At 36.1% G+C, this 15,340-nt stretch overlaps 1 protein-coding gene and 1 pseudogene across 3 annotated transcripts in view; one reads left to right on the top strand and one right to left on the bottom strand.

The window, feature by feature from the left end:
- Positions 1-15,340, top strand: part of Ccser1 (coiled-coil serine rich protein 1) — a 1,084,048-nt gene that overhangs the window by 441,451 nt on the left and 627,257 nt on the right. The window lies entirely within an intron of this gene.
- LOC127194974 (uncharacterized) lies at positions 8,898-8,995 on the bottom strand (annotated as a pseudogene).

Here is a 15,340-nt window from a genome sequence, read left to right as displayed (position 1 = left end):
CATCTTTAAATGCATTTATTGCAAGTGTTGTTTTGTTTCATTTTTCTATTACTACATTAAAAATGAAGGCTGGGATAGTCATGGAACCATTGCACCCATAGTGTATTACAGGAGAGCTGCAATGTAACCTTTTGATTCATATGGAGTAAGGGTTTTCATAACATGTTTGTAGTTAGTCCTTGCTTTGCATCGAAGTATCTGCAGTATTTATTCTACTTCGATTTGCTTTAGCAACGCTACTTAATTGCACAATCGTTACAAAGCAAAAGTTAACATTAAGTGTGACTTTATTTATTCTCCTAATCGTAGGCCTGCATGTGATACAAATACGGACATATCCTTGTTGCCTACTAGGGTTAGGGTTTTTAGCCTTTGCATGACAACTAAGTTGTAATCTGAATAAATTCATAAAATGAAATAAATCTATTTTCAATAAAAATTCAAATAATGAATACATGGACAAAAAAAAAGAAAATGAACTGTACCAACAATTTTTGTTTATCATTAATGTTACTATAAATAGGGACAATCTATAGTTGTCTGGATTAAAAAATAGAATATTTGGATAATGTACTTAGGTTCAAAGATTTTTTTTTTTTGCACAGTTTGCTTTAAACGAATAGTGGTGCACACTTTATTATCCATGGGGATATTCATGATAAATGTATATAAAATTATTATTTGGGATTTTCTAGTATTCCATACAAGGATTTATGTTATTAAGCATCATGCTACATACAGGCTGTGCAGAGTCAGCTAGGGCTTCCCTTCTTTATCATCTTGTGTCACGAAGACATGCCTTCCAAACCTGAGTTGTTTTATGATTAGTGACAGATTTAATAAAATTATGAAAATATAATTTCTGTATCAAATAATTGATAAGTATTGCATGACATCTATTGGGTAGAAATGAGAGAAAATGAGGCCATATATATGTTGACAAAATGAGATCATAAGTTGTGCTCAAAGTTTAGTGTCATTTGGTACTTTCCTCATAGTATGTGGAGCAGAGGTCATAGAAAAATCCTATCTTTACAAGGACTTTAATTGAATTTTCAGAGTATCACCAGAAACCATTTTCTCTTCTTAATGTATGGATAAATTGCAATGCTAAAAATGAATGCATTTTTAACAAAGGTTAAAATGAGTCGTTTATATTCTGGAATCTGCTGATATAAAACTAATGGAAGTACAATTATTTTGTTGGACTATTTGACTGGTTCTAAGAGATCAATACTGTTTTTGAGCTAATGTGTGTAAGTGGCTCTTGAAGGTTATTAAGGCTTTCAAGAGTTTAAAATATGCAGCATTGGCTTTGAGTGTCTATATGCTTAAAGTTCCTAATATTTTACTTATGTGAAAAATATTATTTATCGTCTTCAAAAACTTGTCACACATAAAACTTAAAATTATCTAAAATTTAATTTTTTAAATATACAATAAAACTTTAACATTAGCTCATTTTATCCTTATATATTGACATTGTATAAATGAATAATATAAACTCTTTATTGTTAAATTAACACAAAATAAAAGAAAATATTTTGGCCTGTACTTTGCTGGTATTTATTTATTTATTTTTAAATGTATTATTAATTTACTCATATTACATCTCAATTATTATCCCACCCCTTGTATCCTCCCATTCCTCCCTCCCTCCCGCTTTCCCCCTACTCCCCTCCCCTATGACTGTGACTGAGGGGGACCTCATCCCCCTGTATATGCTCATAGGGTATCAAGTCTCTTCTTGGTAACCTACTATTCTTCCTCTGAGTGCCACCAGGCTTCTCCATCAAGGGAATGTGGTAAAAAATGGGGCATTAAAGTTCACATGAAAGTCAGACCCCACTCTCCACTCAATGGTGGAGAATATCCTATCCATCGGCTAGATCTGGGTAGAGGTTTGAAGTTAACTGCCTATATTGTCCTTGGCTGGTGCCATAGTTTAGCAGGACCCCTGGACCCAGATCTGCACATCATAATGTTCTTCTTGCAGGTTTCTAGGACCCTCTGGATCCTTCTATTTCCCCATTCTCCCATGCTTCTCTCACTTAAAGTCCCAATAGTATGTCCTCCCCTCTGACCCACTTTTCCGGTATGTGAAGACTTTCATGGGACGCACCCTTTGGACTAGTGTCTCGATATAAGTGAGTATATACCATTTGACTCTTTTTGCTTCTGGGTGAACTCACTCATTATGATAATTTCTAATTCAATCCATTTGTCCACAAATTTTGGGAATTCCTTGTTTTTAAATAGCTAAGTAGTATTCCATAGTGTAAATGTACCACAGTTTCTTTATCAATTCTTCTACTGAGGGACACTTAGGCTGTTTCCATGTTCTGGCTATGACATCGACCAGTATGCACTGAATCTGATCTACTTTGCTGGTATTTAAAACATTTGCTTAAGATACAGAGGGCATTTAGGAACTCTTACAAACATTAAAAGAAGTAAACTCTGATATAGTAGTTTCTAGGTGTCTATAACTTTATTTTAAATTATGATATTGAACTGAGGAGAGAGCATAGTCATTTAAGTGCCTGCCATGGATTCAGTCTCAGGACCTCTTTAATGAAATAAACTAAAGGTGTCTGGAGTGGTAAATGGATTTGTCTTTCAGTTCTGGGAAGGCTGAGACCAAAGTATTCCAGGGGATTTGTAGGTAATTATCCTAGCCAAGTACAGGTCCTGACTAATGAGAGAGCCTGTCTCCAAGTACACAAACTAGACAGTACCTGAGGCATGATATCTATGGATGTCTTCTGGGCTTCACATACAAATGAATACGTGTATAGCCACACATACATTAGACCAGCGCGTGCGCGTGCACACACACACACACACACACACACACACACACACACACACACACACACACACCCCTAACTAACATGGTAATATTTTTTCAAAAGAAAGAAATGGTTTCTTTACTAACGTATTTACTTACCAGCATAAAAGAAAAACAAACAAACAAACAAATAATAAATAATTCCCTCCATCAGTCAACAATACAGTGGAAATACAGAACTGGAAAAAAAGATATGGGTTACATTTTTTTTTTTTTTTCTTTCTCCAAGAATGTAGCATGGGCTTTCTTGTAAAAATAAGCCCCATCAGTTTTGAATCAGTCAGATTTTTTGTTTCAATGACAAATACTTGAGGGAAGCAGTTAAGAAAGGAAAGAGGTATATGGATGTGTGGTTTCATATACTTTAGTCTGGTGTGGCTGGCTTCATGTTTCTTTTGCTGTGCTGAGACAGAACATTATAAAAGCAACATGCTGTAACTCGTTACCTTGCTGCTCTGAGGCAGAGGAGTCTTGGGAAAGGAGCAAGTTGTACTCTTCAAAGGTACTTGCTTAACAGCCAATCTCATATAACTAGTTCCTTCCTTCTTCAGTTCCACGCTTCTGTTAGTCTCGGCAGGTTTTGGATCTTTAGGCCAGAGCACACATAGACACACATAGAGGCTTTACTGGCAGCTTAGATGTCTGTTATTCCATCCACACTAACGTTCAGGCATACTGCCAGTTGCCCAGACTGTCATGACTCCAGAACTAAACCCATCATCACAGAGTAACATTGAGTAAACAAAGCCACTATGCTTGAAGACAACATAGTGCAGAGGCTAATGGGGGATTTTGTAGTCAAATAAGCAACAGACATCACATTCTACTTTTGCTCATCCCTATTTGGGATTAATCTATGACTGTTGGAGTAAAGGAACATTACTTGTGTCAGCTAATATATGCATTACAGTGACATTTCCTTTAAACGTCTTCAGAATGACATTCTAAGTTGACTTTACTCATTAGCACCTAAAATGAAGGCAAATTAAAAATTATTTCAATATCCAATAATTACAGCCCTATTAATATCTGTATCTTTCTTCCTTCACTTAGTTCTTTTGAGAATTTTTACATGAGTGCTATATTGACATAATTTCTAACCTTCCTTCTTACTGATAGCCCCTTATCTTTATTTTGAATTGCATGTTTGCTGAGAAATTCACAGTTGTTAGGAATATTCCACAGTAGGATATAGTAAATTAATGTTACAAAAAGCTAGAAATATTCTGAAGATAGTTCACTATTGTGAGAGGTGCACATGGCTTTAGAGACTTGGAAATTTAAGCATCAAAGATGATAACTCTTGTTCGATACCAATGTTTTTTGTTTCCAAAAAGTTGTTTCCATCTGTAGTAGTATTGAATCCAAACCTTCAAATTCGCTTCTTAAAAATCTGCTCTGAAAGGCATTCTAACTTTCACTTGTAATTTAACTTAATTCTACCTTCCCACACAAAACTTTCCAAGAGCTGAGACTGTGTTACGATGGACTGTTCTCGCGTTTTTATTTCTTTATGGATTTGAGATTCTCTAGTTACCTTTCTTTGTTTTCTGGTCTCCTTTTTGCCTAAGGCATTCTTCCATTTTTTAATCTGAGATTTTTCTCCTGTACATAAAGCAGCAAGGATACTGAGAGAAAAAAAAATCTCTTTAATATGATCTTTGAAGTAGCATTGTACTGACTATTCTTCTTCCATAGCCCTGAGGTTAGCTGTAAGGAAAAGCATGCTAATTCGGCCAAGAAGAACATAGAAATGTAAAATCACTTCTCAAAAATTTTTCTGTGATATTAAGGAAGAAATACTGTGTGTTACCAGCATAGGACCATAGAGTCTTAACGCAGGACTTATGGACATGAAATATAAACCACATGATTTGTTCTTTATTATATAAAATTTGAATTATGTATCACTCTAGATGGATGGTAAACTATATATATGTGTGTGTATATATATATATATATAGTGTGTGTGTGTGTGTGTGTGTGTGTGTGTGTGTGTGAAGATGGTATCTTATAGCGTATGTGGTAGTCAGAGGATAATTTGTGAGAGTTCTCTCCTTACACAATGTGGGTTCTGGAGACCAAACTCATGTCATCAGACATGTTGGTAAGTACCTTTACCTAGTGAACCCCATGGCCATGCAGGAGTGTACATTTTTATTTTAGTACTTAATTAGAACCATTTTTTTATTCTTTTCTTAATAAAAGTCATAACTGAAAAAGCTGTAAGAGTATAAATTAGATATTAATCTAAAAAGTTTTACAGCATATGCAACTGAGATTATTTTTCTATTCTAAGACATATACACAAACCATTCACTCCACTTGAGAACCATTGTTCTCATGGGGCTGAAAGACCCTTTCACAGAGGTCATATGCTAGACATCATGTCCATCAGATAGTTCCATTGTGATTCATAACAGTAGTGAAATTACAGTTATGAAATAGCAACTAAATAATTTTACAGCTGAGGATGACCACAACATGAGGAACTGTACTAACGGGTTGGAGCATCAAGAGGGTAGAGAACTTCTGCCCTACACTGTGCCTAATTTCAGGAGAAGGTTAGGACTTCAGCTCCTACAACGCTCTCATACTGTAGACATAAGAGGAAGAATTTGGTTGCCACTGCTTCCCAAACTTCCGGGAGGGAGCCTGAAATTCTTCCTTGTGTGTGGCCGCTGGAGCAGATGGATCTATAGACAGCTGAATAATAGTTGCTACTAATTTTAGAATGTAATATTTTGCAATGAAATTTTAAATGTGCTTACAAATTCAGAAGCGTTAGATGTTAAGATTCAGGCCATTAATTCAAAAAGGTAAATATTGAGCAATGTAAGTGGACATCTCTAAATTGGATAAGCAAATGTCCATTTCCTCCTTTAGTCTTTTAGGTATTAGAAATTTCTGTCATTAATTTTAAATCCTCATGAGTATGGTCTATGAAAAGTGTCGCAGGACTTCTGATACAGAAATTGAAGTTTATTCATATTAGGCTTTTAAAATATAAAATATTCTAAAAATGTAAAAATCTAAAATAGCTCCACCAAATAAAATAAACCAGATACTTCCAGTCATTTATGAAAGCCGAATATATTACACAATGAAGCACTTTAAAAATTAGGAGTGAACATTTTTAGGAGTGAGAGGGTTTGAGACAGTGGTTTCTCTGTGCAGCCCTGGCTGCCTTAGAACTTGCTTTGTAGACAAGGCTGGCTCCAAACTCAGAGAACCACCTGGTTCTGCCTCCCAAATGCTAGTATTAAATGTGTAAACAAAACAAGGCTGATAATTTATTCCTTCAAATATCCTGCCATCAATATAGCTACAAGTTAGTTTGTCTAGAAGTACCACAATGGAACAGAACAGAGCCTGTAGGAGAGAGGAGTCCAGGTGGCAAGGCCATTACAGAATCATCCATTCTATGCTCTACACATGTGGCTAGTGTAGATTTAATTATAGTCATTTTTCATCTTTGGGAATTAGAGGTCTCTGTTAATACTTGAAATCACTTTTTGTTTTTCCAGTAAGAGCCCATTATGGTATATTTCTGCATCATTGCTTCAGTTATCTAGTAACTCATTAATTTGTTTATGAATCATTTTATTGATTAACTGACAAGGCTTAATAATGTTTTAAGACTTTCATGTCTCAATGTAAACAACAAACCAAAAGTCTAGTTTCATAGTGTCTGAATTTTCATGAAAAACAAAACAAAACAAAACAAATACTATATAGTGTGCCAGTTAGGGATGATGGTATGATTTTCTAATAATAATTTTAAGAGTTATCTAATTTCTATAGTGTGATCACTTTCAGCAACCATTTTTGATTAGTTATAAGGTAGGATGACATCTCTGTTTATGTGTGACTATGTAAAAAAAAAAAACCATTTAAAATCTGTCAGCTCCAAAATACAGTTTTTACTGAAATTGTATATATGATGTGATCCCTTCTGGATAGATGTTGTTTGAGGTTTTAAAGTAAGTGGACTTGCCTTTAGGCTAGAAATTTATATGCTCTTATGTTTACTACTTAAATGTAAGAGAGATATATACTGACGTTAACTCTGGTCCAGTACCCAGGGTCTGAGTAGAACCGTTAGATATTTGCTGCAGTCGCTGCCTGCCGTGCTTTGTGCTCCATTGTTTCTATGGGCCCTCTTAAGTTATTGTAAAGTATGGATGTTTGAGGGTCATTAGAGTAAATGTTCTGTGAGAAAGTATACTTTTCAGGCTAGAACCACATGAGGATAATATACCGCTAGCAGCAGGAAGATCCAGTGGTGTACATGTGATATATTTGTTCATTGAAGCTTACTAGAGACTCACCACGGAGGACTCCATTACGATTCTGTCCTCTGGGAATACCCACCACTCAGTGAAATCCCACACTTCTAGAAAGAAGTCAGGTGTTCAACATACACAGCCGTGTTGTTTGTACAGCACGTCAGCAGCTGGACACCATTCTTGCCACCATGGAAGCTTTGTGTACAGAATACTGGCAGCAAAGATAAGCCCAAAGATGCAACCAGTTGACATAATTGGCATCCACATAGGAAAGTCCTATCAGGAAGAGTAGTTCCCTAGGGCTGTTATATCAAAATGTCATGCATTATATAGTTCATTCAATAGAGGTTTGCTTTTTTAAGAGTTTTAGAGACTAGATATTAAGTCAAAGGTGGTTTTGGTTTCATCATCTTTGATGTCCCATGGCTCAGAAAAGCACAGCTTCTTACTGTGTCCTGTAAGTATGGATTCTTCATGCTCCCTTCTCACTGCCAATCCTATTGACCCTAATGTGATCAGCAGCGTCTTCCATTTCACACCTATCACTTTTTAAAAGTCTTTTCTCTAAATATGGTCGTATTGAGAACTTTATGAATGCAGGGCAACACAATTCATACTGGAACAAACAGGCAGAGTCAGACCTACTATGTGAATTCAAACAGGGAAGAGGTTTGAGGAATCATAAGAGAAATAAATTACAGTTTTTGACAGAAATGACAAAGAAAGAAATTATATTATTATTACTTTACATGTAGGGATGTGATAATGTCTTCTTAAGGTAGTTTCCAGTACTACTAAGATCTTAGTCAGGCATAGGAATTTTGAATCTGAAAACCCAGAAAGAATAAAGAATTTTCCTCATCACTATACTCATGACTATAAGTATTGTGGTCATTTTCATTTCTTTTTGGGGGAGATGATCAATTAGAGTAAAATTAGTTTTTTATTATTTTTTATTTTTATTTATACATATTACATATATTATTACACATATATAGTAAAAACTACCTACAGCAAGAAGAACCGCAAAACAATCAGGAATTATATAAATGTTATATTCATAGGGCTTTGACTATTGTATTTGGCAGCCTTAAAGAAAACATCTTTCCTATCCTGGTGAGTCTAAAATTCTGAATGAAAATCAATATTTATCATATCTTACTGTTATCAATGTAAAACATCTATCTAAACCTAAAAACATCTTAACCCCTAAACATCTAAGCTTCACTGTAAAACTAAACTATTTGGTCTTCAACCCCATCAGAGACTTGAGAAGTAATAAAACTTAATTATCTGAGAAAACCAGAAGTACAGGTTAGCAGCTTCCAAAATGAAAAAATGAACAAACAAACAAACAAAAAATAACAGAGACAGTTTGCTGCCTGATCACTCTCCCAAAACTCTCTATAACATGGGTGCATCATCTTCAGCCTTCTGGCTCAATATGTCTGACAGACATATTTGTGAGACAGGAACTATAAAGGACTTGCTTACCCTGACTTGGCAGAGTTTGGCTGTCGACTCTGCCTGCCTCCAAGCTTTCCCATTTTTAGGCAGAATTCTGTCTACCGTAGAAATGAGGACATTTTCCTCAGTATCTTGTTTGCCACACTGAAGCCATCTCCATAAGGATGTTCATTGATGCTCATCATCTTCTTTGAGCTAGGTTGTGTGTTGTCAGGGGTTAACCTGCCTTGCTGTCAGTGAATCTTTTAACTAATAAACATATCTTTAAATGCCATATTTTGTATGTCTCTGAGGTTTTTAAAGATCTCACCTAACTATCATTGTGCAGGGTCCATGCTAATCATCTCTATCGTTCCAGTTTTAGTATATGTGCTGCAGAAATGAACACTATTTTTATTTCTATTAATTTAGCTAATTAAACATTATGCCATAGAATTTGAATTAACTGTGTGTCTGTCAAATCTTGAAGACTACACAGAATGTAAACACCTAGTAAAATATAAGTTGAAATAATGACTACCAGTATTATCCACTGTAATGTTTCTCTTACATCATTTTATGATTTTTTTTTTCCTTCTCATTCTGTAATAAGTTTAGAATTTCCCTGTTATTTGACCCGTGCTGACAGTAGTGGTATTGTAGAATAGAAGATCCTTCATACAGTCAGAAAATTAGGTTTATATCGTAGTAAGGGAAAATGCGTAAATTAAAGCCCAAGTGAATTGTATTTAATTTGTGCTAAAAGACATGTAATATTTTTCAGTCATAGTAGACTTACAGGAAAAAAATTAATGGGAAAAGCAAGTGAATAATTTACTGCTGTACATTGGCTTTATATTGCTGTCCAAATTCTTCTCCTACACTGTCCAAATAATATTAGGCAGCTCTGTATGAGATAAAGAGCTTGTCCATATTAATATATACTAAACAAAACAGCAAGGCCCCTGTCATCTGGACCTCACACACTCAATTTTCTTCTCATTTAAATTTTAGTAAGTTTGTTCAACTTTATCCAAGTTGGTGCCTGAGATTTTATCTTAGTTTTTCTGGATTCCTCAAGTGATACAGAAAGAAAGCTTCTCTGTGGAAGGATTTGTTTAGCATGCTTTCAGTCATGGGTCTTGTTTCCATCTGCATACCCTGGTGAATGAACCCCTTTAATTAAATGATAGGATATCATCTGCAAAGAGTTTGTTAAAACATGATCTTGGGAAAAAGGATCCACATTTTTTTTTTTTTTTTAAGATCCAACTGTAGGCCGGCCTATAGGGCATTTTCTTTTTTCTTTTTTTTTTTTTTTTTTTTTTTTTTTTTTATTAATTTATTCTTGTTACATCTCAATGTTTATCCCATCCCTTGTATCCTTCCATTCTTCCCTCCCTCCCATTTTCCCCTTATTCCCCTCCCCTATGACTGTTCCTGAGGGGGATTACCTCCCCCTGTATATGCTCATAGGGTATCAAGTCTGTTTTTGGCAACCTGCTGTCCTTCCTCTGAGTGATACCAGGTCTCCCCCTCCAGGGGACATGGTCAAATGGGAGGCACCAGAGTACGTATGAAAGTCATATCCCACTCTCCACTCAACTATGGAGACTGTTCTGACTGTTGGCTAGATCTGGGTAGGGGTTTAAAGTTTACTGCCTGTATTGTCCTTGGCTGGTGCCTTAGTTTGAGCGGGACCCCTGGGCCCAAATCTGCCTATCATAATGTTCTACTTGTAGGTTTCTAGGACCCTCTGGATCCTTCTACTTTGCTGTTCTCTCATGCTTCTCTCATTTAGAAGCAAGGATCCACTTTTTAATGGCACTTAGGTACAGAGAACCTCTGACAGTGAGCTGATGCAGATATTCAAAATAAATTGCACATAGCTAGGTTATAGATATTGTAGGAGAAATTTGAATGTAGTGATTTCATGTAAAGAGTGTTATCTATCTTTGAACACTTCACTGTTGTGGTTATTTTAGAAATATGGCCTAATAAATGTTTGGTTTTAGGCTAATTTTTATGACAGTGGTATTTTCTAATTTGCTAGCCTTCAATAAAAACACAGACCCTGGTGTATTTTAGAATAATCCTTTACCTGGGGCAAGGCAGATATTACCTCCTAAGCTATCCCTCAGTAATTCCCAGTCTCCATCCCATTCACTCTGCTTCTAATAATTTCTACTTCGGCTATCTCCTATCTGTAATTCCAAAATACTTGCTAATGTACTGCATCTCTTTCCATGAGGACCTTCAGAATTCCTTCTCTGTGCCCACATGACTCTACCCCTATCTCATGGTGATGCTCTTCCTTCTTTTTCCTCTGTCCCATCACTTGTCTCCTAATATTTTCTCTTCCCCCTTCACTCTAACCCTTCCTTCTGCATTGCCCAGGTAAAGGCTTATTCTAAAATACATCAGGTATCTATGTTTTCATTGCTTGCTAGGAAATTATAAATTACCACTGTAATAATAATTAGCCTAATAATAAACATTTTTTAGGCTATACTTCTAAATTAACCACAGCATATTGGCACCCAGTGATAGGTGCCACCTTTAGTGCTCTTCCTTTAAGCTTTACATTATTTTGGGTGTTAAGCCTCAACCCCCCTTGCAACCTCCCAACTCTACATTAGAGGGAGAAGGTTAGTGGGGAGAGGGAGCCCTTTGACTCTTTAGGATCAATTGAAGTCTTTTCTGCTATATCCGTCTCTGCCAATAGCAGACACAGGCAGCATCTCCCCAAGGTACTAAGTCTGAAATGTTTCTCTCTCTGTCTGTTCCAAACCACCACATCATCCATCTCTGGTCTTTTCAGACTGCTCCATGACACATGCCAACACTGCACACCAAACCAAGCTCTGTCTATTCTCTTATTTATCTCCTCAGAACCGTAAACCATGCCCATCTCTGTGTAGCAGGAGAAAGGCCATGACCAGCTGGCAAAAGCCATGCCCCTCATGAGATAATTAACAAGTGTGGACAAGCTAAAGCTCAAATTAAAGTCTCACACTTTGGATTGTGACAAAACCTTATTTACATAACACAACTGAGTTTACAAAGAAACCAAAACTCCTATTAAACATCACTGAATTGAATACTGAATCTGATTGTTTGTAAAGGACAAAATATTGATTTGATATAAGAAAACTCTCTTATCTCACTATAGAATCATATCTATCTGTTACACGTAGGGTGTAGGACAATACAGGCAGTAAACTTTAAATCCCTACCCAGATATAGCCAATGGTCAGAACATTCTCCACAGTTGAGTGCAGAGTGGGATATGACTTTCTCACGTACTCTGGTGCCTCCCATTTGACCATGTCCCCTGGAGGGGGAGACCTGGTGGCACTCAGAGGAAGGCTAGCAGGCTACCAAGAAGAGACTTGATACCCTATGAGCATATACAGGGGGAGGAAATCCCCCTCAGTCACAGTCATAGGGGAGGGGAATAAGGGGAAAATGGGAGGGAGGGAAGAATGGGAAGATGCAAGGGATGGGATAACCATTGAGATGTAACAAGAATAAATTAATAAAAAAAAGAAATTTTAGGTCTAGATAGATGTTTTAGGTTGATAAAGATGAGATATGATAGATATTGATTTACATTCAGAATTTCAGACTCACCAAGATAGGAAAGATGTTTACTTTAAGGCTACCAAATAGAAATAGCCAAAACACTATGAATGTAACAGACACACACACACACACACACACACACACACACACACACACACACACACACACACACACACACAATTCCTGATTGTTTCGTGGTTCTTCTTGCTGTATGTAGTTTATTGTATATATGCCTGATAATATAAATGCATACGTAAAAATATTTTTTAAAAAATCACATGATTGAAAAAAAAAAAAAAAAGAAAAATCCCAAATGCCAGTAAAGGCCTTGAAAATTTGGAAAAGAGAGGAATTTCAAATGATTTATTTTTAAATGAAGAATTTTAATAGACAACTATTGTCACCTTTTTGGTTTGGGACTCATCTTCAGAATAGACCAGTGCTCTCCGTGGCATGATCACTTTATCTGAGAACCATAGAACTCTGCATCGGATGATTCACTGGCCTCTCTACTCCTCAACATCTACTACTGCCTGCAAGAGAAGCTTTGATGTGAAAAAGAGGAACTGAGGATCAGTGCTGTGCACATCAGCATTTTTAAGATCTCTCAAGGCCTAATTTGAATGTCAGATATTGAAAACCAGTTGACATAAAAAACAAAGTTAAAGCATTTGCAGAAAAATTGATGTAACTGGGAATAATCCTAACTATCCTATTTCACAGTTATATACATGCTTACAGCACACTGTCACACCCTCTCTTTAATATTTACAATGGAAAGATTCTAACTTATTTTATTTTATTTTATTTTATTAACTTACTCATATTACATCTCAGTGGTTATCCCATCCCTTGTATCCTCCAATCCCCCCTCCCTCCCATTTTCCCCTTACTCCCCTCCCCTATGACTGTGACTGAGGGGGACCTCCTCCCCCTGTATGTGCTCATAGGGTATCAAGTCTCTTCTTGGTAGCCTGCTGAGCATCCACTTGAGAGACTATGATTATGAAAAGCTACCAAATGTAAACATTGCAAAATTAGTTTATGTGGGAGTTAGTTATGTTTATCATAGTTTGGAATTGTCTACCTAAGTACCAAACGAATGTTAAAAAACTACATCAAACTGATACAAGGTCCACAGAGTGAAATTCTGTGCGCACTCGAAATTCAAAATTTGAAGTGTTTTTCTGTATGTGATGCTATTAGCAGAGAGGACTGACTGGAACTGAGACCTCATGGATAGTATTAGTGCCCAACCTTATCATTCTTCGGTCACTGTGACAAAATGCCTGAGAAGAAACTTAAGGGAAGAAGGAGTTCTTGTGACCTCAGTTTCAGAGGTATGAGTCCCCAGTCCTTGGATCTGCTGGTATGGAGCAACAGGGTGCCAGGGTAGCCAAAGCATGTCGGGGAGACTCCTCACAAGGCCACGATAGATGGAGCCCCTAAAGACACACCCTGGGAACCCAAGTTCTCTGACCAGTCTTCAACTATGATATTTTACCAGCTCCAAATGATACTGTAAAATATGAACCCAGAAAAGGTACTAACCTACTAATTGAATCAGAGCCCCTAAGACTTAATCACTTTCTACAGGCCCATCAGATGGAAACCAACTGTAGTACAGGAGGCTGTGGGAGATTCACATGAAAATCACTATAATGTTATTATGATAACATTCTTAGGGCATGCCTTCTCCTCATCATGTCACAATGTATAGCAATTTGTGTCTTCCAATTCAGGAAGAAGCACCCACTATCAGGTTCTTGGCCTTAGGCCTCTTAGCCTTTAGACTTCAAGATACACATTTTTATACTTACAGGCCACTGACTTTGTGGTACTTTTTTACAGCAGTCAATGCAGACTAAGATAATGCTGTTGAAACTATAAAATATAATTAATGAGGAACTGAGTGCAGTTAATTACACCTTAAGTGAAATAATTTGGAAAAGGCCGTATTTTTTTTTTGGTAACTATTAGACATTATAATAGCTCAGTAGGATGTCTCTGAAGAAAAGCAGATAAAGTCAAGAGTAGAAGGGTGAGTGGAAAAGATTAATGCATGATGTATGTGCAAATGGAACTATCACAATGGGTTGAATGCACTTCTATAATTAATACATGCTAATAATTATAGCAATTAATGAAAAAGACTAATGTATGTTAGATATTTTATGATAGCAGGCCTCTACTGCTTTATTATACTGTGTAGACATGCTGAACAGCACAATTAATAAATTAATTAATTCATTAATAACAACTTAATAAATTATGCAAAGTCTCATTTTAAATTTTTATTGCTTATAAATTTAACACGTTCTCACTGCACTTTCCAAAGCCATATAATTAATTTTATAGGTATTTCATTATTTTTATAATTTAAACAAAATAGCATACTGAACGTACATAACTGAAGCTAGAAATTGAAAAATAATAAGAAAACTCTTGTTAACCTTAGGAAAGTAAGAATCATGGCTGTGCTCACAAATATTAGCAACATTTTGGAAAAATAAACTGCACATGTCATTCTTAATAGTGTAGGAAAGTAATGATCAGCAGATTCTCAAACAGGAAAAGAGTCCTAGCATTTTGGTGGAAGCCCTTTATAACTAGCATATCTTTTTTTTCTCATGTAATCTTTTACTTTATAGTCTGGTAGGATTGTTGAGGAGGTCACAATCAGAGATAATTGTCCATGTTGCTGACTGATCATTTTATGTTAAATTACATTGCATATTCTCCTTAAGAATAAAGCTGCATAATTAGTGTGGCTAAGTCTTGCTTTAAAAGAAATGACATTGCAACATCACTGGAGCCAATTAGGTTTTACCAGTGGAACAGGATTGTCACAGAGTAACTAAAGGTAGAGGAGGTCAGCTCACTTTTCTCCTTTGTATGTCTCTGCCTGAGGTGGGAACCTCGGCAGTGGGACCAATAGGAAAATTAAGGGGTTGTATTTGTCAGTACAATCTACAGGAATAAAGAGAATAGTGATGCTCTTGCTCATTTATACCATTTTACTCTTCTTATCTACATTTTCACCATCCTTGTCACAACCATTAACAAATATCTAATGAATCTTACAATGTATAAGAACTAATAACATAAGTGGGTATATTTTATTCTAATTATAGGAAGCTGCATAAAATTATGATGCTAGTTTTAGTTG

This window comes from Acomys russatus, chromosome 10 (genome assembly GCF_903995435.1).
Source record: "Acomys russatus chromosome 10, mAcoRus1.1, whole genome shotgun sequence".
Lineage (NCBI taxonomy): Eukaryota > Metazoa > Chordata > Mammalia > Rodentia > Muridae > Acomys > Acomys russatus.
The sequence above is the reverse complement of the archived record's forward strand: the minus strand, read 5'-3'. Positions and strand labels throughout refer to the sequence as shown.